A 27,605-nucleotide genomic window follows, 5' to 3' on the forward strand; every position below is an offset into this window, starting at 1 on the left:
CTGTAGAAGACACATCCGCTATTCTAGTGCTTCAGGATGCTACATTACTGTACCCAGTCTTCCAATGTTCTCAGAGAAGTAAAATATTCACTAACAAAGAATGGATTGCTTTTCAGTGGAGAGAATATGGTACTGAATGTTACCTCCCCTTGGTTAAACAGTAACTGGCAGAATCTTTGAGATCAGGATCATTTATCTCCATGATTATTTAAAAAGTCACTATTACTATTTATGTAATATCTTTTTATTTAAAATAATATTTATTTTTGTATAAATAGATAGTAGCTTATTATGATTATTATTATTTTGGTACCAGGGGTAGAACTCAGGACCTTGCCCTTGAGAGGCAGGTGAGGCGCCACTGAGCTAAATCCCTGGTCCCAGTAGTTCATTGTTAAGTAAATTGATTTAACAGTAATTATTGTTTAACAACTAGAGTATTTTGTGTATTTAGAGTAATTTGGGTAGTGTATGGCTTTCCTAGCGCATCCTCCATATGGCTTAGAATACCATACATGTGTTAATTTACAGTTCTGGATATCACAAGTCCAAACGGATCTCCCTGGGCCCAACAAAGATGTGCCCTGGCTGCGCCGGCTTCCGGAGTTCCAGGAAGAACCCACCTTTTCTTTCCTCCAGATCCTAGCGGCTTCCCATACCTTGTGCAAGGCCCCCTCCCCTTCACAAAGCTAACAGTTGCCAGTCGAGTGTCCCATTTTGTGTTATTCGGACGCTAACTCTTCTATGCCCTTCATCTACAACTAGGGGCCTTTATACCGGGCTTGCCTGGTAATGCAGGATAATCTCTCTAGTTTAGTTGTGGTCGGCAGCTAAACCATCCCATCTGCTGCTCTGATATCCCTTTGCCGTACCATGTGATATATTCAGAGATTCTGGGGTTTAGAATGTGGGCCTCTCCGGGGGGGCCCGTATTCTGCTTCCCCCAAGAGGAAATAAGATTATGGAGCTTCAATAACATACTTGGATATGGACCCCAACTCTGTGTCAGCTACTGGATCTTGGGCAGGTTACACCATGTCCTTGCATTTTCTGGATGGCAAAACTGAGTCAATAATCACTACTGCCCTGACTTGCCACAAAAATGCTGTAAAGCATCAGAGAATTGAGGAATCTTCAACCCAGAAAGAATTTCTTTATCTAGTGTGTCATTCTATTAAGTCTGAAGATAAAAGCTCTCAAAAGCACATTATAGGTTATAGCATTCTTCAATAACCCTTATTCTTTTCTGGTGAAAGGTGTGAAATTCATCCATTTAATACATTCTTTATAGCACATTACCTGGTTCTGTCTAAAAAATAATCATTGATTAAGAACCTATTATTTGTCTTTTCATCAGTTCACCACAAAGGCACTGCATTATGGCACAGTTCTTGAAGAGACAAGATTAACAAACTTGCAACAATTAGAGAAAAATTGATGGATAAATTGTGCTGACCAGGACTACAATTAAAGTTCAAGGAAGAGATAGATCTGTAAAGAATGGCCTAATTGCTTAAAGCTTTAGTGCAACAGAGACAATATTGAAAGAGTCTGTGAAATAAAAGGAACAAAATTAGCAAGGTTGACACGTGATGGTGTGCAGGTGGGGGCTGGGAGGAGGGTAGAGGTAGTGGTAGGGTAGAGGCCCTGCCTGCTAAAGTAACAGGGTATAGTTTTACATAGAATACGAAGCTGCATCATAAGGGTATTTGAAAGGAGGTGAGAAAGTTTAGAAGAGAAAGGAAGACTCTGAAGTTTACCGATCAGCAAATGAAGGTGAGGGTGGTGAATTTGGAAAACCAGCTGAGTCACCATATAACAAGAATTGATAGTAACTGAGTACATCAAGCATCACCTGAGATCTTGCTTTCTGTCTCTTATTCAGGCATTTCTGATGATATGAAAACCGTTAGGGAAAGAAACTTTGACTCATTGTCAGACTGAGAAGTATCACGAGAGCTTGGAAACCTTTATAAAAATTATTCCGAGGCAGTGTAAGAAGGGGAGGAGGGAGACATTCATTAAAGACAACAAAGCAAAACCCTTCACTTGGGGTGGATTTTTTCCTGTGAAATCTGACGTGGAGTATATCTGTGAATTTTAACTCTTATAATAATTTCTGGAAAGAGCACCTGTTTTGGAATTCTACTACTTACTAACTTGAGAACTATATAAAAACAGTAAACTTCTGAGATCCTCAGATTCTTTCATCTTAACGTTGGACTCACACTCCTAATATAATAGGGGTTTAGTGAGGATTAATGTCCACAACATTCATAATCAAGACCAGTCCCTAGCCAATTTCTGGGCAGCCTAAGCCAGAAAGGAACTCACTGGAAGGAGAGAGGGCAGCTCACATGGCTGGAAGAAGAGAGAGGGAAGGTCAAGGACAGAGAGCTGAGCAGACAGAATCAAAGGACAGGATATGTCTTGGAGTGACTACTATCAAATATGTCGGATGTACACAGTATAATCTCATAAACTTGGTGTCAAGATAAAAATTATGGGACAAAATTAAATGGACAGGACTTTGTTTAAGGATATTGTAGTAGAAGAGAAAGCAGAACCCAGTTTGAAATTAGCTGTATAGAAACAAGGCTTTTAAGAGCTGAGGTGAGGGGCAGATGGTAGACTAGATGTTTCCTCATAGGCTCTGTCCATAAGAAAAGTCAACCTTCTCATATGGTCATGACAGGAGGTGTTTTAGAATTTAGAGCAAGATGTATGTATACTCCTGCCTTCCCACAGAAACAGGGCAGTGGCCCCAGGTCCTTCAGAAAGATAGCATGAGGTTGTTAATCCAGGATGGAGCTCTTGAAAATATTTCCACACATGTGACTTGTCATCGCACTACCATTCTCTGAAGGCAGAATCACAAATTCAAACCCAGCACGGGCAACTTAGTAGGATCTTGTCTCAGAATTCTAAAAATTTTAAAACTTGTGGTTGGTATCTCAGTGTGCAGGTCTTGTCTTAACTCCACAGTACCACCAAAAAAAGGAAAAATAGGTAGATAGATAGACAGACAGATAGAGATATACATTTATATCCAGGTAGATAGATAGATAGATGATAGATAGATCAAAGGTGCAAAGATAAGGTTTCCAAGTACAATCTATCAAAGTAAAATATTCTCAGAAAAAGGAAAGATTAAGGCAGTCTTTAATAACAGTTTAGGCAAAAGAGGTTGTGGTCCTGAGAAGACGCAGGCTCCATGAGCATCTTGATCAATTATCCCTGCAAAGGCCAATGAAATGTGGGAAACAGAGTCATTCTTAAAGTGAAAAGTGAGAAAAGAGACACAGAGACACACACACCAAGTGTGCAGGGAATGACGGGCCGACATTATGGGTAATTGAAATGTGCCTGGAGTTGCGTTAAAAGTTGGAAAAGAAGAGTGAGAGAGCAAGGGATGAAAGACAAATGATAGTGAAGGAAAGGAAGAAGAAAGAAAGGAAGCAGGTTGGAGCACGGCCACCATCACCATCACATATCCGAGACACCACACTGTGTCCCCAGGTTCCAGATTGTCTGGGTCGGTATCAGATGTGTGGCATCACGTGCCGCTGTGGCCCCTTCGTCCGTAAAAATGCTCCTCTCCTACTAATACCATCTTATTAAAACAAGTGCTAAGTGGTTTAGCTGTCAAAGTTTATATGGCAATCTAATTATAGTGTTTCTTTTGGGTAAGACTCTGTTAACATGCTCTCCAAGAGACCAAATACTGAAACCCTTTCATTGGGTTAAAAGAAAATTTTTATAATGGGGAATGAAACATGACATAAAAAAGGAACATAGAATACAAACGGGTTGAAACAGAAAATTTCCTGGAGAACTCAGATATTTTTGGACTATATAAATATAGAAGATCATCTTCAGAGTATGCATATATAGTATAAACTGTGATAACTAAGAGTTGAGCAGCAAGATGTTCTCTTTACAATACTGAGAGTGTCTCTCAGAGCAGAAGAACTGAAAGTTCAACGTGGAACATTTTATAGTGGAAGAAATGTAAAAATCCATGGCTGGGAGCCACTGTTTCACTTTCCTTGTAATTAGAAGCTTTTGTGTGTTCTTCCTACATCAAAAGCCTGAAATGTATGAGCTCTGATGAGAGATTTACATTGACAGTCAAAGAATAGCCCAATGGCAGAATGTTCTCAAGTTGCTAATCACAGAAGCTAATTTAATACATCGAAAGACAAGATGGAGATTTTGAGCATTAAGGCACAGAGCAAGAGCCCCTAGGACTAGTTAATGCAGTTTCAGTTTTTTTCACATTCAGGCTCAGGAAATTGTGTCTCATCCATTTGGAAAAATCACCTTGGAAACGTTACATAAAAGGCAGGAAACCACATACCAGGCAGAGAACAGAACCGGTTCCTGCCCAGGGTCTACATAAAGGTGCTGCCTGCTTGGCCCACAAACATTCTAAGGAAGGAGTCTGGCAATCTGCATGATTACCTCAGAAACACTGAAGTCTTACACAGGGACTCAGTTTCCAGCCTAGGCCACAAAGTAGGATGATTCCACTTTGGCAAAAATTAATCACAGAACTACGATACTTTTCTGCTAGGGCTCCAAATTTAGAACCTGGTTCTTCCTTCAAGTCTACTATAGATCTTTATAGTACACGTCAAGTATTGGAAGGAGTTGACAGCACTAACCTCAACCCAAGATGTTTGATCTGCTTTTGTTTCTCATCTACTTAAAAGCATTGCTCTCTGATTTTCTCTCTCGTCCTCTTAGTCGTAGATCTCCCAAAAGATGTATTCGTTTGGGTGGCTTTGGCAAAATGCTTTTATGTTTTTCCTCTTACATAATAGCTTGAAATTGTTAGCTCTGGATTTAGTTTAAAGGACACACACACATATGCAAAACAAAAAAGGCCATAAGGGATTATTTGGATTCTCTTAAACTTCATCCTATATATCAAGAGATATGTAAGGAAGACACGACTGCTTTCTTCATAATTTTTTTCAAAGTAAATATTTTGAAATAAAAAATGCCTAACATAAGGAACCAACGTATTACTGAATCTGGAGGCATTGAGCCTAACTTTTACACAAAAATCACTTGCAGTATTTCATATTTCACCATGGCAGGAACAAAGCTCATTAATTAATCTTCTCAAATATATTTCCAGCTGTTCACATACCTGATCTTGCAGCCTTAATTTAGGGAACTCACTGCTGGGCTGTGACTTTAGCTTCTGTACCAGTTTTCTTCCTTCTGGCTGGATTCTGTCTGATAGCAGTGTCTTCCAAGGGAATGCAAGAGGGCACTATTTATAGCAAAAACTAAATCGTGGAAGACACTGTACACTGTTGAAAATTCTCCAGGGAAGCCCAATACCCTCAGAACACATTGTGGATACTCGGTAGGGCACATGAATGTTGGTATGATTTTCCTACTGATTTTCTGGCTTTGTTTCTCCCTCCATGCCTATGAGCACTGGCACAACCAATGTCTGTCCTATGATGCTGGTTCCCCAGACACTTGTACCTAAAAGGCAAATCTTCCAGTTAGTTACCACATGTTCCTCATGACCCACTTCAACATCAGTCACTGTCGATGAAGAAAATGACAAAGATTAGTTGGTGATATTTATAGTAAAGATAATATTGGCATTAGCGTGTTGCCTATACTCAGCTGTTCTTTAATTCACTCTTTTCAGGACTCAAAACTAGGACCAGCTTAATACACAAGACTTATTTTGTGTTATTTTAGAGCCATAAATGGGATGAGATGAAGCCACACCATGGTAGAAATTGCTGAAATGAAGACAAAGAGCCAAAATTAAGAAACAGATGACAAGGAGAGCTGTACTCCTACAAAAATCCTCAGAGGATTGAGGATTTATCAAATCTTGGGCATCTTCACAGTGTAGGGGACAGGAACGTGATATTTGAGAGTAAAGGAAAGAGGGCCTCCTGAATGTAGATGACTTGAGAACACACAAATGACAAACAGTTGACTTAAAAATCAAAGAACTCATCTGTCACCTCTCATTTTAGTGGTTGCTATCATTGTTTGAGATTTGATGGTGGGTTATGGAAAATTTAGTTTTTAATGTCAGTTCATGAGTAGTTGATGAAAAGAGCACTCTGTCTCACTGCTCAGGCTAGTACTTGAAGTCCCATGATATTTTCATGTAAAGTCTTTTATCTCAACCCAGAGCTCTCAACTCAAGCCCTTCAAGCTCCCAGCTTCTGGGGCTATCTGCTTTCATACTTTCCTGTTTAATTAGTTAGAATTGGATCAATCTGAAAAATAGTCCCAGGTAATTTTCTTGTGGAATCTTTTAAATATTTTTCTTGGGTGGCTGTACTTAAAGTTTGACTTTTTAAATACTTTAATAGTATTAGCCTGGGGACAGAGACTAGAAAACCTTAGACATAGCTGTTGGGAGGGTGAATCAGTACAAAGTTTTGGGGGAAAAAATGCAAAGGTGCTGAAGCACTTTCATTTTGTGGAATTTATCTCAATTAATAAGTAAAAATGGCCACCAAGTTCTTTTCCCTTCAAGTTGTTCATTGTATATTAGCAGTGAAAATTATGACAAGTGTTGAAAAAAGAAATTGATTCAATAAATATTGACATTTATAACAGAAAATTTATTTTTGACTGTTGTTAGATGACTAAACATTCTGAGATATTTGAGGTTTAATCTAAATATGTTTAAACAAAAACTGTTACAGTGAAAGGCAGAGTGCTATTAAGCCCTCTTAGAATCCTCCCCTCACTCTCAATGCACTTGTCCCAGCATTCCTGCCACCTCTGAAGCTCTTCTGGAAGTTCTCTTTCATAAGTGTTTGTAAGATGTGTGATCATGAGTAGAGCAAATGCTGTTGCTGTGAACCATCCAGGGCAACAACAGGTTCATAAAAGTATTTTACATGCTCTCATCCACCTTTGTTCATTGGATCTTTTACCATGTGATTTCTGGTGGTTCCTTAAAGTGACAACGACCGTAAGAAGTAAACGTTCTGAATCAGTTCAGGATATCATGTGTGCAAGACAGCACAACTAAAGACACCCAGGAAGAAAGACTTTAGAACTACTTCAGTGACAAGAAGGATGGAATAATGTGTCAGAAGTGGGGGGAGTATTTCCAAGGGAAATTAATGGCAATCTGTCTTTTAATATAACACATTTTTAAAAAATTAAACATTCTCCATAGTGTTTAAAATCATATTCCATGTAAGTACAAAGAACATTAAATTGGGGGGGTGCATGAAGAATTGAACTCGGTCCCTTTTTATTTTATTTTAAGGTAGAGGCCTGCTAAGTTCCAAGGCTGGCCTTGCAATTGAGATCCTCTTCCCTCAGCCTCTTGAGTACTGGCATTCTGGTAATGCAGCACCACACGCAATAAAGAATATTAAAATTCTTTATTGCTCACTATTGAGGTTCATATTCTATTTAGTTAGTTAATCACTTAGTAACTTAGTTAACTACAAGTGTATAATTTTTAAATTTTTCCAAAATGAACCTATACTAGCTATCTAAAAATATGTTCAGTTTCCCAAGACTTCTAGAAGTCCATAGTAGGGCTATAGGAGCCATAACTGGATAAAAGTAGAACTTGTGATAGAAAGGAGGGCTAGTTTTTGTTTTCCTGAACTTTTTCAGCTACAATATTCATTTACACAACACACTGTGTAGTGTAAAGTGAGCATGTAACTGATTAATCTGTTCCATAAAGACAGAGAAGAGAGGAAATGGTTTACCCCAGCCTCTCAGCACTGATAATAGTCTTCAGGAGCTGTGTGCTAATCTATGAATCTTCTCTCAGTTTTCTGTTCTTTGTATGTATAGTGAGAGTTTAGTTTTATGGTTATCAAATTAAGGATTTGTAATCTTTTGCCCAAAGTTGTGGAAATTTTAAGATGTATATCAAATAGCTTGTATCAGTATAAATGTACTACTTAAGTACAAACATAACAGTCAAGACAAAGGTTTTTTGTTTTTTTTTTTTAAAGACCAAGTTTTATGAAGTTTGGCTAATTAATGTTGAGTTTAAAGCAAGTATGAGCATTTCACTCTAATATACAAAAATAATATATGGCAAAATTATCTGCAAAGTCACTAACATTACTATCATCTCTCACATGAAAAGGCAAGAGAGGCTGCAAATAATAATTTCATTGAAAAACATTATCTATATGTATCCCATGAGACAAATCCAAAATATAATATGGAACAGAATATGGGAGCAAAAGAGAGAAAAAAAGAAAGAAACATGACTAACACTGTGATTGGATTTTTAGCACCTATTGAAAGCTTTTGTACCTGGAAGTCACTTCACTGAAGAAAATTCCTCTAGTTTGTGAATCTTATTGATAGCTTTTGTAAAAGAGATTTGAATTGGGGTAGTCTTTTAAGAGGAATGATCATTGAAACTAGCATGGATCCTTAGTATTTATGAGTAAATTCTGGCCAGGAAATTTGGAATACAAGATGAAATTCACAGGATGATGGCAAGACCTCCATTCCATTTCAAGGTACATGATCTTGGGGTTTGAAAACAGGAAATGAGACTATAACTAGACAGATGCACACACACACACACACACACACACACACACTTGCACAGAGAACTAAAAGCCATGTATTAGATTTTTGACAGAGTACAAATGTAATGCTTTGGTGTCGAGTTTGCACTTAATCTCAGTTTATTCATTTAAGCAAATATGGCAAAAGATCCAAGCATATAATGTCATCATAAAATTTTGAAAAGAATATGTGGGTCAAAACCTCATAAACATATTTCATCTGATTTCACACCCATAAAACATTGATTCAGAGACCACAGGCAACAAGCGAAGATCAGCTGAGCTTCCAAGGTAAGTCTTCAGCAGGTGCTGCTAAAGAAACCCGTGGGTTCCTTGGGCTTCCAGCGGGTTCACCGGAAGAGCGCTCAGCATACACCGAGAAGGGTGAAAACACTTTTGATATTGTCTGACTGTCTCTTTACGGCTCTGGGCACACACTCTTTTTCTTTGTGTTTTCTTTTCTCTGTCTCATTCTTGGAGATGAAAAACATCCTCTTACTTCCTGGTCTGTGTTTATTTCTTTGATGGGGGAAGGAAGGAGAGAGAGAGAAGAGATACGATGGAGAGAAGGAAGGAGAATGAGGAGAAAGGATAGAAAAAAGAAAGGAAAATGAGAGCTGGGAGAAAGGAGAGAGAGGCGGAAGGCTCATTATCTAAAAAGAATTCTTTTTGAAAGTGCTGTCGCTGGGAATTTTTAAGTAAATCAATGATGATAAGTGATAAGATGGTCAAATAAATACTACAAAGTCAGGGACACATTTTTTCTTTACTAGTATATTTGAAATAAATACTATGGCTTACAAGATAAAGGCTGTACAGTAATACATTTGGAGAAGCAGTCTTGGAAGCAAAGGTCTTTGTAGTAAGTACCCACCCATGAATCTCGCAGAATAAAGGATAGGCCTGTGTTAAATAGCACAGCAAAGTCTAATATCCCGTTACCCCCGTATATTTTATAGCACCCACATGATAGAACATGTTTTTCTTCTTAGCCTTACAAAGTGATAGAAATCAATGTACACCAGCACCTATCCAAATGTAGCTGTTCTTGCCAGTGTTTCTGCTCTGTTGTTAGCATCCTCACTCTTCTTCACTACCACAAATCAGTACGAATAAACTTGGCAGTGAGGAAGCCATCCCCCGAGAAGGGAATATTTCTGTCCCCCACTTGGAAAGGAGGAAACATTTGTTGTTTGTATCTGCTCCCTGTCCCTTAATTGTGTTACATGGGGATTTTGTTTTATTAATTCCTTTATTTTTTTGCCTGGGTGACAGTACTTGTGTATTCAGTCCCAGGAATTTCTTAAAAGAGAGGCATCTGCTTGCTCTAAGATCAAAACCAAATCTTCGGTCTCATGTGAAGAACTGTGCAGTTTGGGACTCGTTCTTAATTTAATTACAGTTCCCTTTTATTTTATTTTTTTCCCTTAAATCGAAGGCAGAGCACAACACAAGACAGACTGGGGAAAATAACAAAGGGAAGCCCATATTCTGTGGGCTCTTAAGACGTTTTTCCCTTAGCTTCCAATCAAGACCTACTACCCAGACAGCTGAAGTCAATTTCGCCACTTGTGGCCAGTGGGAGCCTTTGTGACTGGGTCTGTATCTCAGTCAGTGAAATCTAATACTTAGGAGCATGCTCCAGCTACTTTAAGTTTTTCAAATATTTGTGCAACTACCCAAACTCACTTTCCTAGACATCGGAGATTAGAATTTAAACCCCTGTTTACCTCCATTGTTTGATTTTTTTCCCCCCTCAAAGTAACTAATAATCCTGCTATTTATTGTTAATCATCTGACTATATTGGTGCTGATAATGCATATTTTCCTCAGTAGCATCCCTTTTTAGCCCTTTTCAACACCTTGCACAAAAGAATGTGTTTAAGGTATACTTGCTGAAGAGTTTTCATTTTAATTTTCAAATATACTTCTATAAAATCCCAATCACTAGGGCCAGGGATTTAGCTTAGTGGTTCCACTGCCTGCCTTACAAGCGCAAGGACCTGAGTTCGATCCCTGATACCAAAAAACAAAAACAAAACAAACAAACAAAAAATAAAATACCAATCACTCATGCAAAATTCTGGGTACATTTGATGTATTTTCTTTTGCTAGGGCTAGCACCTATTTGAAAGTACTTGTACCCACACACAAAAGAAATGGAATGTCCAAGAAATGGAATGGATATTTACAATGTTATAAACCCAGGGTTCCAACCATTGATTGTACACTTCACAATTTAGCATCTTACAATGAATATTTTTGTGTTATACATAAATGTGCACTTTAAGTAAAATATAGCACTTAAAACTAGAAATTGGAAACCAGTTAAATACAAATTTATATGTATTAGTCAGCTTGCTCATTGAGGGGAGGAAAAACAAACAAACAAAAAAACAAACAAACACCTGATACCCCTTACTTAAGAAGAAAAGAAGTTTATTTGGTTCATGGTTTCAGAGTACCCATGGATGGATGGTTGCCGGGTAGAAATATCAAGTGATTGGCAGAGGAATACTACTCACCTCACAGTAGCCAGAACCAAAAAGAAAGGAACCAAGGACCAGATATGTCACAACACAATGGAGGTCAGGCCTCCATGAGCCCCAGACACACCCAGGAGTGTGTGATACTAATCCTCCAAGCAGCTCCCAGGACGATCAGGTTGAATCCAGCTTCACTGTCACATTCTATCCGGTGTCAACTGGACACCCAAACACCTTCAGTTATGGCTGGTCTCCCACAAACACAGATCATACTTGCTCACACATAACTATCATATGTACAACTGAAAATGCATTGGTGCCCTTCCCAAAGTCCCAACAATTCCAACTCAAAAGTCAAATCCCGCTCAAAATTCCAGGTTGAATTCTCCTCTGAGAAGCAAGGCAAACTTGTAGCTGTGAGCCCCTATACAATTAAAAAAGCAAGTTATGTATTCCCCAGATACAGTTACACAGGATAACCATTCCCATTCTGAATGGAAAGAATAGGGAAGTAGAAAATAATTGGATGAAATCAAGACCAAAGCAAGCGGGTCAAACAATAAATCCTATAGTGCCCAATCAGCAACCAAGACACATGGTGGTGAGGTAGGATTCCAAAGGGGGTGGGCAACCCCACCACATTGGCCTTGCCAGTTGTAGCATGCATCCTTTCTCTTTGTCTGGCTGTGCTTCCTGTCTTGTGCTCTTCAGACCAGATTTTCCATGTTCCTGTTACCTTTGACTTCGTAGGGTCTTCACAGCAGCTTGTCTTCATTCATACAGTGTCACACACCCCTCTCTCAGGCACACACTGCCTGGCCTCCAAGGCCTTCCTTTGAAATCTGGGTGGATGTCTCAGTGGCCCCACAAGTCTTGCAAAAACCAGCACCATGTGGACGATGCCAATATCTGCCAACAGCTCCAGCAGTAGCTGGGCCCCTGTGGACCATGCTTGCAGCAGCCTCTAATCAAATGGATGGCCAAGCATGGTGAAAGGAAGCCCAGGGGAGTGATTCTCTAGGCCAGGGGAACCCAACAACATCTGTTTGGAACTGGACCACACAGCAGAGATTGAGCAGTGGTTAAGTGAGCATAGCTTCATCTGTATTTATAGCCATTTCCCATATCTTTCATTACTACCTGAGTTCCACCTCCTGTCAGATTAGTGCAACATTAGATTCTCATAGGACTGCAAACCTTACTGTGAACAGGGATTTAGTTGCAGAAAAATCTAAATGTCCCTAGAGAATCTAATCTGAGGTGGGCTTGATGTTAGTGCTGGTGAGCAGCTGGAAATACAAATTAACATTAAGAGGTTTGGCTGCATAGAGACCATAATACTTCAATTGCTTGGAGCATCATATAAAAACCCTATCATTGAGTAGCAAATGAAAATTAAACTGCATGTGGTGGTGGGCTTTATAGCGGTGAATGAGTTGATGTACTTTCACTGTACAGTTGCCTCTGGTGGTAGTTAAGGGAAAATCCAACTCTTATTTTAGTCCATGAATGGCCTTCACATTATTTTATTACCATTCCCACTGTACCTTCTTCCTCCATTGCACACTTTTCTCAGTCGGTTTTTGTAAAACCACAAGACAAACCTTACAGTTTTGTAAAAACCCTAGACAAAATGAGTAAAAAAACAAACCTCACCAAAGAGTTTCTTTGAAAAAAATGAAAGACCCTGTGATGAGACAGAAGACTCTAAGCTGCATATAAAATACCAGAAATTCTACTTAAATTTTGGATTCATTGCAACAGGTGATTCACTTTCTCCCAGTCTCCTTTGGATACAATGTGAGAACTATCTCTCCATGGAAACCACGGAACCTGCAGAACTCTTCATCATGTGGAGACCAAGTAGCCTGAATTAAAAGACAAGCCTTTCAAGTTTATCAAAAGAAAAACACAAGGACATGAAGAAAAGAAGCAATTTATTGAAGGTCGCTTATTCATCGAAGGTCTCTGCACTGAGATTACCATTCATAGTGGCTGACTGAGTTGCTGAAGCAAAGAACTCTTTAGTTCTGGAGAAGAGTTGATCCTTCCTACAGTTAAAGACATTTGTTATGAACTTTAAAAAGAGGCTGCCACTCAAAAGATGGCACCTACCACCATAGTGATACAGATTGGTGAAACAGCAAGAGTTATCAAGGCACAACTGTTAAAAAGGACTAATGAGTCACCAAGGTACATAGTCCAGGTTGATGAATCTACTGATGATGACAACTAGCCAACAATGCTTGTTTGTATACAATTTTTTTTTTTGAGACAGGGTCTCACTATGTATTCGAGATCTGGAACTCACTATGTAGCCCAGGCTGGTCTTGAACTCACAGTGATCCTCCAGCCTCAGCCTCCCGAGTGCTGGGATTACAGGCGTGTGCCACATCACTATGTACCAGGCTGGTCTTGAACTCACAGTGATCCTCCAGCCTCAGCCTCCCGAGTGCTGGGATTACAGGCGTGTGCCACCACACCCGGCTTCGTATACAATATATTTAAATGATTCCTTCCAAAGGGAAGGAAGATACTCAACCAATTTGTGAATAAACCAGGAGAATGGGTTTTGTCCAAGCTAGAAGAAGATCACCTGTTTGAGATTTGCAAATAAATGATGGTCACTTTAAAAATAAGTTTGAGAGAACCGCAAACCTCCTCGCAGTCTGAATTAAAATCAAGGTGGAATATCCTAGGATGGTCACAAAAGTACTGAAACAAGCTTTTCTGTACTGATAGCAACCACAATGAGATTATAAAGTAGACTGGACATAATCATTGCACCGTCACTGTTTCCCATCAGCCCCAGATGGAACCATCTAGTTGAAAGAAAACAACTATAGGATTCCCCACTGATTCTGCTTAAGGTGAGTTGTATAACTGTTTTATTATATATTATAAGACAATAATAATAGAAATAAAGTTTATAATGCATGTAATGCACTTGAATCATCCTGACATCCCCTCCATTGCCACTGCCTTAGTCCATAAAAAAATTATCTTCCACAAAACCAGTCCCTCATGGCAGAAAGGCTGTAGACTGCTGGTTTAGGTAACTCTTCTCAAGTAGAGGATGCTGACTTCTCAAATGAAAGGTTTATGCTTTTGCAACTTGGAGCCTGCAATTTGTGGGGTCTTGTTGATTACTGAGATGCCCTCAAGGCATTTTTCATCTTGTCCCACTTGAAAATACTTAGTTTTTCTTTTAGTGATGTTGTTAATCTTGTCAGAAACCTTATCTTCTTCAGCCCAAATTTTATACCTGTTTCTTTTTGGGCCAAAATTTGTATTTCATCCAATACTTCTTCTCTGTTTTATACTCTGTAATCCTACTATGAACCTGGCTGAAAACAGGCAGAACTATCCATGCCATAGCCTGAAAGCTGGGCTGAATACTGGGTTTCCTCTCCCAGATCAATTAGTCTACTGTCCTTAAACTCAGCCTCCTGCAAAATCTCATGATATGGGCAAAATAGACAATTTTTGCCAGGGTGCAACATGCACTGCTTGTAGTCCAACTCCCCAAGTAGGTCTTATTCCCAGGTGAAACCGAGCTCATTCATAACCCTATTACTTACTAGATCTAGGGGAGAATTTACACATTTCTATAAACCTTATAGACTATGGGCAACTCTTTGAATAATAGAGTTCAAATTTGTAAAACACTTTCTTCATCTCACTATTCTAGGCTCAGGCTCATTTTTGATGCAATCTTTTCCAGGAGGCCAAAGGAAAGGCCTCAAATCCATTTAACTTGGATTGATTATATCACCTGTCTATAATTGCTTGTTGTTTTTCCTTCTCCTTTGAGAATTATCATCACATATCTAAATAAATATAAACTAAAATTTCCCTAATTTAGACCAAATGGAGAAAAAGCCACCTGAATTTAGCATAAGGTGTTTCTTGTTGTATAAGTTTATTATTCTTGTCTCCAGCACTATGCAAGAGTTATATGGAAAAATCCCACAGATTTATGAGTTAGATTAAAGTGGATAGTATTTAAATTTGATGCCTTCTAAGTATTTTGAAAAGATTTTGACCTTAGTGAATTGAGCATTCTCTGAACTACTATTTACATTTCCTGGAAACTTGTTCACATAATAAATTTGCTTAGCAAACTCTTAGGGCAAGGACAATACACAGAAAAGCAAAAGTGCCACAGGTGTGTAAAGATTCCAGATGTGTCCTGGATAAAGAAATTTTGTAGCTCCTCTGATAAAGTGAACGCATTCCAAATTTTATATGCCCTAAAATTTGGTAGAAGAGTATTCCTAAAATAAAAATTACCAATTTAATAATCTATTCATTCATTTATTCAACAGATAATTCTGTGTGTCTCTTCTATGTCAAGCAGTGTTCTGTATATCACTGAGTAATAGCTATGTCAAAGAACTATAAAATGTTAATTATTAAACAAGCTAAAAGGGGAGTTGTATGATGCTGTCATTTCCCAATAGAGGGAAATGATTTGATTGTCCTAGTGGAAAAAGTGCACTTTCTTTCTAACCTAGTACCTTTCTCTTAAGTACTTGCTTTATGAATACCCAAAAGTGCTATCAGTACACGAACAAAGCTTGTGACAAAACAGGTTATCAGGTTGGACAGATTTCCAACAAATGTCCAGGACCCCTGTGTATACTGACCTCTAAATGGTTTCATGTGAGCAGGAGCAAATAAATTTATATGCAGATGGGAGAGCTGAGAGCATGGCTTGGGATGTTGGGCCAGGGGTGTTTGGTTTACTTATTAAATAAAATGGTTAAAGAGTCAGCCTTAATGACTTCCTCGCTGGGCAGATCTTGAGGCTCTGGGCCGAGGCTGCTGGTCCTGTAAGCTGTGGCCAAGTTTCTTTCTGGTAGCTTGCACTGCCAATTTCACAAGTGAGCAAATTGTCCCTGCTTTTCCAGAAGGTCCACTGTCCTTGGCATCCCTTCTTGCTCCTCATAGGTCCTCCTCCTACACACAAAAACCTGACTCCAGGGTCCTTCAGGTTGCGGCCAACTACGTGCACAGAAGGCAGTATTGCTCTTAATTTAATAACAAGTAACATTTTCATACTAATCAGGGACTTGCTGGCTTTAATTACTACACATTATTCTGTGGGAAGGGAAAAACCACTCAAACAAATTTTAAAATAAGATATTAGCAGGAGTGTGATAAGTGCTTCACTCTTAACTGCTGGCCTGCTAATAAAATAGGTTTGTTCTGGGTTCCTTACCTGGATGGTATTTTCATGTTTTTAGAAGCAAACCTCACCACAAGACTTTGCTAGTTGAAATAAATATTCATGGACATGGATTCTCTTTTCCCGTTTTCTTGCAAGAAGAAAAATTTGTCAAAGTTGCATGTGTACAAGAAGCCACCTTTAAAAAAATCTATTTGCAGGTCGTGGTTTATCTTTCAGTGGTGTCCCTAGTTCTTAAACCAAGGTCACTTTGTAATGGCAACTCACTGGGTTTGGCAGCATGCATTATAACAGGAATTAGCAAGTTTACTCCAAACAAAGGAAGTATAATAGAGCCTAATGAATCAACCCGCTGACTTAGTTCCTCTGATCTTACTCCTCATTTCTAACACAATTTGGGAGAGTGGAAAGCAAAACGGTGGTAGAAGCCTTCCTAGAAAAGATAACATAAGCTTTAAGGTGTGTATCAGGCAGTTTCTTCCTCACGTGAATACTCTTCTGATACCACATGATTCAGTTAATTCTGAAAAGAATAAAACTTTCCAGTTAGTGTTTTTTTATTTTTTCCCTCTAACGAATCCTTAGGGGACATGGTCCATAAAATGTTTTGTAGACATCTGAGTTCCTCCAGATATTCATCCGCACTATTTCTTTTTCTCTCCCAAAGCACAAAAGGCAAATAATGTGGCTCAGGAATCCAAAACTGCATTGGCCTAAGTGATGTCACCCTGTGGCATTGAAAAATGAACCATGCATGCTGATTACCAAAGGTTTGAAGAGAAGGAAGAAAAGTGTGACAATAGTTTTCAGCACCTTGGTCATCTCCACCCCTTGGCTGATTGCCATACTCTACTGGAGTAGTATAGCTCAGTACCTGGTTATTTTCTTTACCTTGTTTCAAACTTGAAAATTGAACTTTAAAAAAAAAAAGGACAACTAATAAGGACCTGCTATTTTCTTAGAATTGTGATAAAATTTTTTTAAAAGTTTTTTGCTTTGTTTTTAAAAAGGAATATCATTGATGAAACAAATGGTAATCCTATACAAAAAAGTGTTTAAAATCTTCAGTGTGATGTGCTGGCACATATCTATAATTCCAGCACTTTGGGAGGCTGAGGCAGGAGGGTCACAAATTTGAGCCCATCTAAGGAAACTTAGATGCTGTCCCAAAACAAAACAAAACAAAAACAGGAATAAAAGATAGGGGTATTATTATATTCCAAATCCCTGATGTTCTACTGAATGCAGGTCAGTAGCATGGCTTTGCCATCCTGTGGGATATAACTGAGAGTCCACATTTCACTTTGACATGAGGTGCTTTTGATGGGACATCGGTTCCCTCCCTCTTCGGTGACCAGCACCACTTTGGCTGCCCTGGACAACTCGGCAGGTGCAGCCTCCTCCTGTCATAGCTGCAGCTTGTCACTCCTGCGACTGCTCCTCTGCCCAACCTACATGGGAAAGAAAAACATACTTCATTGAGGAAATCAAATAAATACATTCTTTTAATAGGGCGGTATAGAATTCTAAAATGTTGAAGGAGGTATACTTTTGGAAAAGTTTGAATTGAGATTTTTTAAAAAATGTGCTGCTTTTTTCCTTATTTCTGAGTTCCCTACATAGAAATTAAGGCCATAGCTGAGGGTCCAATAATAAATATGATTACACGGTACTTTTTTCCAGAGCTGGACTGGACTTAGCTCTCACAGCAGAGCAGGCATCCTCATAGCCTCCAGATGAGTGACTTGGTTTTCTTTTTCATTTTCCTTCAGTTTTGGCATCATCTAAAAATAGTTCGTTTTAACGCGTGCTACAAAAGTACAATTATATAACCACTTGGTGAAAGATAATTTCTGATCAGACCTTCTTCACAAATGCTAATGAAAGCACCTTCTAAAGAGGACACTCTCGGTGTCAGCCCATTCAAGAAACAAAATCTTGGCAGCAAGCAGCCAGAAGGTTTTGTTAATATAATTTTACAAGCATGTTTTGCCAAACATATAGAGGAGAACACAACCAAGGTCTCTTAATTATATCTGCAAGTACAAAGCACAGGCTCCTCTGTTGTCCACAGCTGGTGACCATTTCACAAGGCTGGAAAATCAATCTTTCATCCTCACCTGGGAAGTTCATTTGTCCATCTCTCAGTACCTGGTCAGTCGCGCTTTCTGTACTGAGTCCGCAACACATCAGCTTTGGAAACTTTTCCAACTTTAGATTCAATTGTGTAATTCATCATACAACAGAAGAAAAATTTTGAGTTCACCTTTTCTAATTATGATTTTAGTGCTAGATACACATTAACTTTAGGTATTGAAATGCAAAGTACATTTAAACCTTTGAAAGGTTTAAGCAGTGTTGCTATTCAGATTTGTAGCCTCAAAAATCAATCTTAATATTTGTGATGAGTTTGATTGATTTTTAGCTTAAATAAAAGATTCCATTTCAAACTGATCAAAACAGCTAACCATCATAAAAAAAAAAACAAAAACAAAACAGCCAATCTTCACAGAACTGAAATATTCCTGATGGAGAACTCAAGTGTAATTACTGCAAATGGAATATCTTTACTAAAGTTACTTTCATATAGTTTTATTCAGAGACACACACAAGGACAGAGGTCAGCATCTCTCAGTTTTTAGCAAACTTCTTAAATGTGCTATGTCAAAATGTCTGTCCAGAAAATAACCCTTTGTGTAATTCACATTGCTAACTCGGCGATGGTTTGAGGAGACTGATTTAGTATTAGTTTAAGAAAGTCTGAATGAGCATATAGTCCTGAAGTCCCAATTTAAATAATATCGAAGTTAGAATATTGTTATTTAAGGTTCATGCATATTTGATTATGAAGAAAGCACAGTAGATAACAGGTGTGTTGAGAAGTCTTGGTGAAAATGTTGGAGGAAAGTCTAGAGGCGTCAAGGTGGTTGCACAGGGTCTTCACATGGGCGGTAGGGAAGCAGCCCTTTCTTGGGCTCTGGAGGCTCCAGCACTGTGGTGATCCCATAGGGCCTGAGTGTAGTAGGTGGATCCTTGTTTAGCCCAACCCAGGCACCTCCAGCCTCTCCCTCAAGAAGGTGAAGCTGCCTGCCCCGGAGGCACTCAGTTCCTGAGGTACACATCCCTGATGTTTTTCTTCATGTTGAGCAGCCACGTTACCAGCTGGACTTGGAGAGCTCTAAAGCTTCTTCGCTTTCAAGTGTCTTTCCAAGTAGTTGCACCAGAATCAGCGCAGCTCTTTCTTCTGCGCGCAGAAGGCCGCGGACTGCTGAGGTGGGGGTCCGTTCTTCACCTTACACTAGCTACAGACTTAGCTGACTGCGCGCGGAAGGCCGCGGACTGCTGAGGTGGGGGTCCGTTCTTCACCTTACACTAGCTACAGACTTAGCTGGAAGGGGCCAGCTGCCGGCTGAGGAAGGAGTTGGTAGGGTTTCATATTCTAGCGTGCTCTCCAGCTCCAGAGGGCAAGTGAGACGAAGCACCCCCTTATCACCCTTGTGGGTTGGGAAGGTTTGAGAGCCACGATGGGCTGTGGCACCCTCAAGACTGTCCCGCTCGGCTCATGTTGTTGTCAGTCCTCCCCGGAAGGAGCCAGGCCACAGAGTTTGGCGGGGAGGAGCATGCAGGGCCCCTTCCTTCCGGAAGTCTCTATCCTCCGTGACTGACTCCTCCATCTCCGGCCCTCCTGGGGCTCGTGGTGTGCTGTCATGGGAAGGAGAGACGTGTTCCAGAAGTCAGAGGCCGCAACATTTCTCTGACTTGAGACTGCAGGACCCTGAGAGGTTTGTGTTCTTAGCTTTGATATTGAACCTCAACTTTTGGAAAACCCAGAAAGTCCCGGTCAACATCTGGTGATACAAGTTTCCGTAAATCCAAAGGAGAAATGGATCATCTCTATGCTGACAGCAATCTCGGCTTTAGCGCACAGACTTACACAGAGTTGAGCAAGTTTAATATTTTATAGTGTTATTTTTATGATATTTTATTTTGATCCTTTAAATGGAACTTTTGCTTAGGCCCAAGGTTGCAAGATATTTTTCTGTATATTTTAATTTTTACACATAGCCCTCATTCATTGCAATTTAGATACAGTTTAAGGTCTTTAAAAACTTTTTAGTTAAAATGTAAAACCTTTTTATTCGTTCCCACTGAATTACCTTAGTGCCGTTGTCAAATATCAATCGATCATCTAAGAATGGTCCCATTTCTACATTTTCTGTTCTATTTCCTTGATGTGTCTGTCTTGCCTTATGCCAATATATTGATTATTATCTTTTTAAAACAACTTTAAAACTCATCAGACTTTCTGATGTGGACTTGCTAAATTTATTATTAGTTTTTCACATTCCTTAGGATAGTCTACATGGACAGCATGTTTTCTACACAAAAATGCTTTCTCTTTTTAAAACTTAGATTCCTTACTTATTCTTTTTTATGCACCATTCACTGTTAAGAGATTCCTGGACAATGCTGAAAATAAGTGCAAAGAGTGGAAGTATTTGCCTTGTTTTCGGTTTCAGGAAGTACGCGTTCATTTTTTCAGCATTAAGTGTAAGGCCAGCTCTAAGCTTTTTAAAATGCCCTTTGTCAAGTTGAGGGTTTACATTGATTTGTATTTTATATTTTGATTGTAATAAAAGCGCAGCACCAGAGTTATCCTTTCCACTAATTCACAAGTGCCCAGTATTTGTACTGCGTAGCTTCAGTTCTGTACCCCAGATCTAGAATTTACACGGTCTCTGTGCTTAACTGAGAGAGGATCCTAGTCCATTCCACAGTTGCAGCACCGACATCTAACGTTCTATTCTCTGTGCAGCACCAACCTCTGATATCTTCCAGTAGGTTTTCAAACATTATTTCCTGCATTTATAATTATTCTCTGTGGGGAGATCAGTTTAAGAAAACTATTAATACATTCCTGAGGCCTCAATGCTATTTACAGGGGTCTGGTGATTTTTTTTTTCATAACATTTAACATATAGTATTTCATTTTCTTTTGTCACATTTACTTTCACTTCCCCCAAACTCTGTTTTATAGAAATAAGACTCTGATTTGAAAGATAAAAGTGGTTTTCTCCAATCCAAGGAGTTAAGTGTTGAAGGAGTTAGGAATTAGAACATTTAAAATGGAAATGTGACCAAGTTCTCCTGTCCCTGGGATTTTGTTCCACTTCCCTCTTGGCCTTTCACGCTGTTTTCTCTGTTGGTTGTTGATTGAATTTTGATCTTCTTTAAGGTCTCACTTGAAATATCAGCTACTAATCTAATGTCTAGGTATATCATTCTTGCTCATGATACCTTGTTCTTTTTTGTTTGTATCTCTTATAATAAGAAACTAAACATTCTGTATGTATTGTCTGCATATATATATATCCCTCTTGGCCTTTCACGCTGTTTTCTCTGTTGGTTGTTGATTGAATTTTGATCTTCTTTAAGGTCTCACTTGAAATATCAGCTACTAATCTAATGTCTAGGTATATCATTCTTGCTCATGATACCTTGTTCTTTTTTGTTTGTATCTCTTATAATAAGAAACTAAACATTCTGTATGTATTGTCTGCATATATATATATATAAGTTCATCCCGTGCCTGGCCTAGAGACTGATATCTATTATGCATTAAACCAATATTTACTAAATCAATGTTTAGTTCAGCAATTTTCTGTTGGATCATGCCCTTTCTGTGTGAAATATAAAACCCATGCCAAATTCTTAGCACTCTTTTATGACTAATTGAAGACAAAAGTTAGGGTTAAGAAAGTTATTTTAGACTACTTTAAGGCCTCCCTATATTAACTTTTACATCAAAGATATTTTGTAATTGCTTTATATCTTTTGGAGAGATATAAAAGTTAGAGTTAGTCTTGAGAAGAACAAAAATGTGTTTATTTTATAGATATGTACATTTGTAATGAAACCATTCTAAGGTGTAATTAAAATTTAATAAGTTATACTACCCCAAAGCCAGCATTTAGTAGCAATTATTTTCCAAAAGCCAGAGTTTAAACTAAATGTAGTAGCAAAAATTTTGATAAAGGCCTTTTGTTTTACAAGAACTCTTTGACAAAGAACTTCCAGAAACTGAAATGAGGAAAATTTTTAAGAGCTATGAAAAATAAAAATAAAAATTTAAGTTTTGATCTTTATCACAAAAACAACATAGGCTCCAGGGAGCAGGGTAGCAGATAGCTGTGTGGGTTCATAATGATTGCATTCATCCTCCAGAGTGGGTGTGTGCTCGTAGCACATTTTAATTATCTTACTTCCCCCTCCCCTCCTCTTCTGTTCTCCTCCCTCTATCTCTTGGTCCCCTTCCAGTTGCAGAAGGGCTCAGTCTCTGTTTCCTATGATCTTTTAGTTTGCTCTCCATTTATACTTCAGATTTCTCATATGAGAGAAACATGTGGTATCTATGCTTGTGTCTCCGATTTGTCTCCCTCAGCATGGTGGGCTCAAGGTGCCTCCGTCCTTCCACATCCAGGTTATAGAGCAATGGAAGCCAAATGGGCGCCATCTTCTCTGCTATTGCAAACGAAGAGGGGAATGGAGGTAGGGCAGTTAGCAGAGGGGACCTTCAAGGGCACTGTGGAAAGACACCTGTGGGATTTTGGTGATGCCACTCGAAGGTTCCCTAAGCAAATATCTCTGATAGTAATTAGTTAAGACCCTAAGGAACAACTACTTGCAGGATATAATTCATAGAACACCTTTACATATAAACGCCCTTATTTCATTCTGCTGGATTTATCTTAATATCATCATAGTTTACAACTGAGGAAAGCAAGAGAGAAAGTAAAGGACGTACCCCTTTAGATTGACCACTTCCTTCAACAGATATTTGCTGTATGTGCATAGTTCAGGGAAAGTAAAGCAGGTGAGAGGAGAGAGAGAGAGAGAGAGAGAGAGAGAGAGAGAGAGAGAGAGAGAGAGAGAGAGAGAGAGAGAGAAGAGAGAGAGAGAGAGAGAGAGAGAGAGAGAGAGAAAGAAAGAGAGAGGTGGGAAAAGAGTGGTATTTCAGACCCCAGAACAGGCGGAAGGGAAATGAGGTCCCTGGGAGATCCTGAAAATATCCAGAGCCTGAGACCAACTGTTTAAAATCTTAAGCCCACACTTTTGGCAAAAATTACGTAGTGGTTATTGAGGTTAAAAATCCCAGAAAGAGGTTTGTAAGAATTGAAAACCATAGGTACAATTTGAATAGGTTAAACTACTGTGTCGTGATCGTCTGATTTCAATTTGAAATAACTGGATCACCTCTGATTTCATAAATCACCAGAAGGTTAACCGGTGTCCCCTCCCCATTAAGTTTATTGGTACATTCGAAGTAAGCAGTACAGTTAGTTACATTCATCATTGGGATCTTGTACCCCTACATGACAGGTCTTGGTTATCATTTTTCCCCATACCCTTGCCCTCCCTTCACCCCCTCCTCCCTTCCCTACTTACAAAGACTTTGTTTCCATTTTTTCCTTTTTTCACATTTTTTCTTTTCCTTTATTTTCTCCCCCTTCCTTTCCACTAACCAGTGTTTTTGAGGCAAGCGGCCTTGCAGAGGGCTGTACTCCCTCCTTCCTGTCCTGTCCCTTTCTCCTACAGTGTCGGGTCCCGGCAGGGCCCACAGTGTCTGTCCTCTTGTGCCCCGTGTCCTCTGCTGATGCCTTCCTCTCCTCAAGGTCTCCTTGCCCTGGCGACCTGTGCTGCTGAGGCTGGGCTCCCGGCCTGGAGGCCCCGTGAGGCTCATGTGTGGCTCCTGTCCCACCTCATGTGACGTTTTCCACTGTGCAGCCTCTGCTCCCTTGGACTTGGCCTTCGGGGCCCTGAGGACTCTCGGGCTGCACCCTCAGCTCACATCTTAGCTCCTCACTGGCAGGAAAGTACCCAGGGTCCCTTCCTTGGCAGATGGGAGGGAGGCAGGATCCCCCTGGAGTCGCTTCCTTCATCCCTTCACCATGGGCCTTTACCTTTTTAAGTGAGAAACAGCTGTTATGTCACATCAGGTGGCCCGGATTTTTGTTTGTTCGTTTTCAATTCTCAGAAAAGACTGAACAAGGGTTCTTTACTGGTGAAAGCAGAATGCAGGCAAGGGACAATTTTGCCTTGAATTCCGACCAAAGTTTGGCTCTGGAGATGAACAGCTAATGCCAGAAGAAGAGGTCTGCAGACCTGCTCAACATGGGACTGAGTGCCATTCCAGAGTTCGGGGAGGCGTCAGGGGAGCCGTGACGTGAGTAAGGAAGGCTTAAGTAAGGGGAAGCCATTTATCTCAGGGACTCATCCCTCTTGGTGGAAGTGGAAACCAGAGCAGTATAAACCAGTGTGGATGGAAGGATTAAGCAGTGATGTAGAAATCCCATAAGTAGATAGGATGGCATTCTTTAATTCAACATGGGTGGACACACCTGTTTACTTTGGCTTTCAATAAATATGGTCATTGTGTCCTGGGACAAGGTTTGGGAGGGTAAGTATGAGGACCTGCCAGTAAGCAACGTATTAGGAAGAAGACATTTAATTGAAAGGTGTAGCTATTTCTTCTAGATTTAAGTGAATGAAATGAAGGTGATGTTCATTGTCCTAGAGGATGCGTTCACTTCATCAAATGGGAGTGACAAAATGACAGGCATTCAGGAATGATGAGGAGAGAGAGGAGCAGGGTGATATCACAGACCCTTCACACCCGGCCGTGTGGTTCAGGGATGTTTTTCATCCTTCGCTTTCTCCTTCTTAGAAGTAAGAAACATAAGCAGGAAAAGCGAGGCTGATTGTCTAGATTAGAAACCTGGGTTTTGGTTAATTTCTCTAAACTTGCTTTTCACACCAATAAAAGGTTGTTTCATAATTGTACTAAACTCTTATGTTTATTAGAAGGTTACATGAATTAATAGACATAAAGAACTTGAACGAAACACGACATATGGAAACCACTGAACAAATTTAATTTTAATTAATATTATTACTTTATTTTTATTATTTTTTTCCTCCCCCAAACCTGTTCCTGAGAAAAAGAGGGTGGGAGAGAGAGAGAGAGGGAGGAAAGTTCACAATGAGCTCTTAACTACTAAATACACACACCTGCACACACACACACGCACACACACACACACACACACACACACACGCACACACACACATATGGGAGCTCATGCATTTTGTGTGTTCCTAGTGGGGAAGCTTTCCTTGAGTAATGATTCAGAGATCAGGATCTTGCTCATTTACCAGATGAAGCATAAGGCTCTTGACAGCATCCTAGGATTCTCCTGATGCCAGGTGCCCAGAAGGGGCAGGAAACAGAGATGTTCATAGGATGGAGTCAGGTCTGAGAGGGATGCACCTCATGTCTCCTCACTCCACATTTCATTACAATATCCTGGTCTCGTTTGCACAGGGAACTGTAAAAGAGGCAGGGACGGATACGGTATGAGAACAAAAGAGACGGGTTTGATGAACGGCTGTTCAGGATCTACCAGAATCCAGGATGCTTCAACCTGCCCCACACAGCACAGAAGTCTTGTGCTTAGTCTGCTCTTGGTCTTCAGTACATAACCGAAAGGAGAAGGCATGAACTTGGAGGTATACAGTGCTGAAAAATTCAGTAGTTCTCTCACTTCTTCCATGAATTGAATATGTTTGTTATTTGCAATTAATAAACAAAAGAATAAACCTCTGTGTTGAAGTTCCACATGCTTTAGGCCACCAGGATTCTAAGAAATCTGCCCACACTTTACATTGCCTGTAATCTACTGTATTCTCTCTGAGAAGAATTGGGAACTCACAGGTACGGTGATCTCTACTACAACAGGTTATTGAAAACCTGCATGCACTGAAAAATCATGTACAACAGGTCAGCAGTTTTAACAAGAGTGTAATTCTGTAAGACGTGATAACATTTTATGCATTAGCAAAGAAAGTAGGATAAACTTACACTGTTTTGCTCAATTCATATTCAATATACCTTGTGGAAATAATTAACATGAATTGAAATTGACAGGAATTAAAACTTTACTGTATAATTTGCTATTGACCCAGAACTGAATGACAACTCTCAATGACAAAACATAGACCCTCAAAATTTGACCTTGAAATTAATAAATGTCATCAAAATAATGCCCATAAAACAAATTTTAAAGTAGCTAAATATAGGGAAAAAATTTAGATTCAGTTTCTTTAAAGGGATTAAAAGATCAAAACTTCTTTTATAAAGGCAGCAAGGAATATTGCATTACTCCAGCGGTGCTAATTTCAGTTAATGAAATATAAAAACCTCAGGGTACTATTCAAGGGAACATTAAAGAATTCAACTGGTTTAGTACAGTTTGTTGCAGAGAATATTTTGATAAAAATTTACTTGTGTTTCAGTTTTGATTTAGAATGTGTTCATAAATTTGGAGACAAAATACGAAGTCAAACCGTGGAATGGTTGGGGAGCAAAATGGAGTCAAAACAGCTTTTTTATTTTCACTAAGAGATATTGTCGCCTGACTGTGTTCTGATAGGAATGAGTCAGAAAGAAGTGATTCTCAGAGAATGGAGTGGGTTCAGAGAGGCAACTTTATACCAGAGGACCAACACTGCGTCCAGCATGGGCTGTGGAAGGGAACCCAAGACTTCCTTCTCTTTCATTTCTGCCATTAAATTCCTTTAGCTCCTGAATTCTGCCAGTTCCCTCCCAATGTTTTTCCAGACTGCTGCCCCTCTCTGTGGCCTCCACTGATGCTCCGTAGGCTCAGAGCGTCTCCTTCAGGTTTCTGCGGTAGTGTCCCACGTGGTCCTGCTGCCCTTCTCATCTACACCCCCACCCTCCGTGCTGCTGGACACCTTTGGAAGATGCACCTCTGAGCCTCTTTCATGCCTCATCCAATCTTTCATCTGCCCCTTCTCCCACTAGGTACAATGTTGAGTTTATTGGTTGAAAACTCAAAACCTTCCAGGATCTGTCCCCTACCTACTGTCTATCCCCAGATCCGTCTACCCTCAGATCTGTGTACCCCCAGATTCTTCCCCCGCTTCACGATCCTGTAAATATGAGCCCTGTGTAACTCCTCTGCACCTATTACGCAATCGCACATCTCTGCCTTCACTTTTTTGAATTCTCTTCTCTCCTAACACTCATTTCCCTTCGTCTGCCAGGCCCATTCCTGCTTATCCATTACTTCGGCTGACAGTCATTACTCTTCCTGTTCATTAAATTAAGGAAATTATAATTGAATGTGTAATAAGTGTTGATTATAGCAACCAGTCCAAATGTTCAATTTTCTGTGGTCACACCACATTTTCCAATTTGGAGCTTGAAAAATGTGTCACAGAAAATGACAGGTGATTAGTTCACACCAAGGTGTGAATGAGATCACCTGCCAGGGTCATTTTAGCTTTTCA

This window comes from Fukomys damarensis, unplaced genomic scaffold, assembly GCF_012274545.1.
Source record: "Fukomys damarensis isolate Sample0158 unplaced genomic scaffold, DMR_v1.0_HiC HiC_scaffold_5, whole genome shotgun sequence".
In the NCBI taxonomy this organism is placed as follows: domain Eukaryota; kingdom Metazoa; phylum Chordata; class Mammalia; order Rodentia; family Bathyergidae; genus Fukomys; species Fukomys damarensis.